This window comes from Alternaria infectoria (assembly GCF_024043175.1).
Source record: "Alternaria infectoria strain BMP 0036 chromosome Unknown scaffold_95, whole genome shotgun sequence".
NCBI classification, from domain to species: Eukaryota; Fungi; Ascomycota; class Dothideomycetes; order Pleosporales; family Pleosporaceae; genus Alternaria; species Alternaria infectoria.
The window spans coordinates 1-4,200 of NW_026250784.1; the positions used below are offsets into that span (position 1 = coordinate 1).

General features: G+C 31.1%; 5 non-coding genes across 5 annotated transcripts; all 5 read left to right on the plus strand.

Moving 5' to 3' along the window:
• The first annotated feature begins 1,413 nt into the window (after positions 1-1,413).
• On the plus strand, positions 1,414-1,484 carry J4E92_011082. The gene has a single exon. It is a non-coding gene; the product is annotated as a tRNA-Thr (tRNA).
• Positions 1,485-1,917: 433 nt separating this feature from the next.
• Positions 1,918-1,990, plus strand: J4E92_011083. Its single transcript has one exon. It is a non-coding gene; the product is annotated as a tRNA-Met (tRNA).
• Positions 1,991-2,087: 97 nt separating this feature from the next.
• J4E92_011084 lies at positions 2,088-2,160 on the plus strand. The gene has a single exon. It is a non-coding gene; the product is annotated as a tRNA-Glu (tRNA).
• A 32-nt stretch (positions 2,161-2,192) lies between these two features.
• J4E92_011085 lies at positions 2,193-2,264 on the plus strand. The gene has a single exon. It is a non-coding gene; the product is annotated as a tRNA-Ala (tRNA).
• Positions 2,265-3,462: 1,198 nt separating this feature from the next.
• On the plus strand, positions 3,463-3,535 carry J4E92_011086. The gene has a single exon. It is a non-coding gene; the product is annotated as a tRNA-Phe (tRNA).
• The last annotated feature ends 665 nt before the right edge of the window (positions 3,536-4,200 follow it).

Below are 4,200 nucleotides of genomic sequence, written 5' to 3' on the forward strand. Positions count from 1 at the left end.
TTTACTGTTACTAGTTATAGGGTATAATTTAACAGGTTTTAGGGAATAAGGTAGTTGAGCGACAAAATTGAAACACCTTTACTCTGGTTGTTATATCAGTAGAATAGGTTACATTTGTGTAACTGACGTCTGAATGTAATCCATAAAAGGAGGGAGATTATATCAAGCTCAGGAGACAATGGCTAGCAGATGGTTTATGCGGGGCACAGATCCCATAAAGAGTACCTGGGAGTATCCAAATTTATTTTTGTAATATGCTATACGCAAATTATATAGGGCTTTTATTAAATAATTGCCTTGTATATTTTAATTTTTTAATTACTATATTTAGTTTGTTATTTTTTATATTTACCATTTTTTTTTGTTAAGAAAAAAAATGGTATCTATAACTAATTCAGTTATATTTCTATTTAAGTTAGAACTAAAACAATTTAATATAAGTAAGATTTTACCTATGTGGAAAATAGGTGTATATATAGTATTAATAATTACTATCTAATGGTAAAACAAGATGTAATTATAACACTATTAGTTATTTTTTTTACAGAATATCTGTATAAGAAATGATGTTGATATATACTTCCAAAGTTTAATGGCTTAATCTTGCTTTACTGTTTGACATACACGTCTATCAGTTGCGTAAGCAGGGCATAAAGACCGCAAGACGCAGTAAGGAAAGGTCTTGTATTATTGAAAAAGCTACGCTGGGGATAACAGGCTAATTGCGCCAGAGAGTACAAATTGAGTGCGCAGTTTGGCACCTCGATGTCGGCTTAGCTCATCCACATGAATGCAGGAATCATGAAGGGTACGACTGTTCGTCGATTAAAGAGCTACACGAGCTGGGTTAAATACGTCGTGAGACAGTATGGTTTCTATCTTCTAGAGGAAATTGGAGTAAAATAAGGATAGCCCCTTCGTACGAAAGGAGTTGGGTATGGTAACCTATGGTTTACCTGTTGTTTATGCGCTTAATATTAACCAGATAAATTACGGCAAGAATAGGTTCTCCTTACTAACTAGTTAATGGGTAACTACAGAAGAAGGAGAGTAATATAGATAGATTCAATGTGAATCTATTACCTATTTGAGCTATAGAGGGTAATACTTTTATACTCAAGTATTTATACATAGTATAGGCATGGCAGGAAAGCTATGTTAGTTAAGATAAGTGCTGAATGCATCTAGGCACGAAGCTTACCTTAGGATACTCTTAGAAACGTAGTATAACATTACGAATCCCATTTTTCATAGGGTTAGTGCTAGAATAGTAGCAACAGTTAACTCTAGTTCTAACAACATGGTTAAGGGGTTATAGGCTTTGGCTGAAAGGGCTTTGATGTTCTTAGGTATAAAGTACTAATTTTTATCATTAACTAAATAACATACTTATCATTAAAAATACTTTATTTAGCCTGGTTTGCATAATAGTAATGCACCCGTTTTGTAATCGGAAGATATGAGTGCAATTCTCGTACTGGGCTATTTAGATATTTTCCTTCCCCATAAGCTTGCGGTTGTTTGTTTTTCTTTTGCTTAACTTTTTTTTCGTTTCTTTTTTTTCTGTTTGTTTATTTTTTTTTTTCATAACCCCCCCCCCTCTCTTCTGCTTTTTTTATTTATATAAATAAAAAAAAAAGCTGGAGAGGGGGTCCAAACGAAAAAAAAAGAAACTATAGCAATAAACCATTGAGATAAAAAAAAAATTAGCCCTCCAGTCTCTTTTAACCTTTTTTTTTATATATAGGATATATCAAACAAAAAAGTAAGAAGAAAAAGGGGTTGTAAAATTTTTTTTTACATAGGATATGTGTAAAAAAAAAATTACTGGCAAATATGAACGCGGATTGATGTAATAGTAACATACCTGGCTCATGACCAGTAAATAGAGGTGCAAGTCCTTTGTCCGCATAGTTAAAGGCTATAGCTTAATAGGTAAAGCAAGCTGCTCATAACAGCTCAGATGAGTGTTCAAATCATTCTGGCCTTATAGGGAAATAAATATATTGTTACTTTTACATAGTATTTAAATACTGTTTTTTTTTACTCTTATATTTTGCGGTTTTAAGCATTTATATAAAATCTAAGGCCCAATAGTCAAGTGGTTAAGACGTAACATTTTCACTGTTAAATGCGCGGGTTCAAACCCCGCTTGGGCTTACTTTATAAGTTATTTTTATGTATTAACTTAAGGGGATATAGTTTAATTGGTAAAACTGCGATTTTGCATATCGTTATTTTAGGATCGAGTCCTAATATCTCCATTAATGTTTAAAGAGACTAGGCTCGAGAAGCTCTTTATTAAAATTGAAAGTTTAAACTAGCCCCCTAAAAAAATGTTTACATCCTTTAGGATGTAAAATTTTTTTAACCCTGTACGGGGGCTGGGCGGGGACTTGTCCACGCCTTGGGGCAAGGCTCGGACCCTCCCCCCCCCCTTTACAGGGGGGGGGCCGGGACTAGTGAAATTACAATTTGATTTTTATTGTAAATAAAGTGCAACTCTTTATTAAACTAATGAAAAGAAGAATAAACATAGTAAAAATCTCCGGAGGCGGGTTTAACCTTTTTGTCCTTAAAAAGATGTTACTATCCTGCTTTCATGTTTTACTACCTTCAACCTTATCAATGGAGGGTTGACGTACATTAGGTTTTTGTCTCTTATCTATATCCGGTGCTTTACTTACTATTTTTAATATAGATATGGTTTATGGGTGTCTCTCTTTACTGTTTGTTTATTTTTTTTCATTGAAAAAAAAGAAACTATTTCAAAAGGGAGAAAGTAGTTTATTTATGTTAGAGGTATACGTACTAAATACAGTACCAGTTATAACTTATTTGGATGTGATTTCTGATAGGGATAAGATTTTAAATGAAAATAGAGGAAAATCAGGTATATACAGGTGAACTAATGTACATAGTAAAAAATCTTATGTGGGAAGCTCAACCAATTTAACTAGAAGATTTCTGTATTATCTTAATACTAATTATATGCTTAGTTAGAAGAGTAAATCTAAAATATATTCTTCTTTATTAAAACATTGGCTGGATACAACGCTTTTACATTGGACATTTTAGAGTATTGTGAAAAAGAAGAGCTTATTACTAGAGAGCAGTATTATATTGATAAACTAAGTCCTTCATATAACATCTTAAAAATAGCAGGTTCGTCTTTAGGATTTACACATTCAGAAAAAACAAAAAGTATTATGAGTATCAATAACACCAAAGAAAAACATCCTTTTTTTGGTAAAAAACATAGTGAAATTTCAAGAGCAAATAGGATACTTAATTCAAAAACTGCTTTAGCTGTGGATAGTATAGATACTATAAACGGAGAAGTAAAAAGTTTTAGATCTAATTCTGAAGCAGCTAGATTTTTTAACATAAGTGAATGATCCATACGTAGTTATAAGAAAAGTGGTACGTTATATTTAAACAGATATATAATTAAAAAAAAAAGCTTGAGAAGCTCAATTGGCCGAGCGGAGCTTTGAAGATGCTTAGGTTATAAGTTCGAATCTTATCTCAGGCAATAGCTTATTTTTACATTTAGTAAATTTATCGGCTTTGTTTATTATCTACATTTTTTAAGTAGAAACACAAATACTTACTATAGAGCGGAACTCTTAAGATGTTTAGGTTATAAGTTCAAATCTTATCTCGAGCATATTATTTAAACAGTAGTATTCGTTTATTATAAAAGATAAATTAAAAACGGTATACAGCTTACTAATTATTTAATTTTTATGATGAATGAAAATACTACTAAATTTAGGTTATTTAAGGTGTATTTAGCTATTTTATATAGTATTATACATTTAGGGTGAATTAACTTATTTTCCTTAATTTTCTTTTGCTCTAATGTTTATTGCTATCCCGAAGGGATCCCCAGCTTTTTTTTTAATTTATATAAATAAAAAAAAAAAGCAGGGGATACCTGAGGGCATCCCCTAATTTTTTTTTCTAATAATTTCATAGAAATTATGTCGAAAAAAAATAAAAGGGGATAGTTTCTTTTTTTTCTGTTTGTTTATTTTTTTTTTAATAAAAAAAAAATAAACAAACAGTATTAAAAATGGGTATGCTGAAATCGGTAGACAGGTCCCGCTTAGGACGGGGTGAAATTAATTCATATAAGTTCGACTCTTATTACCCATAAATAGTATAATAACGTATTATTCTATAAAATTTACATAT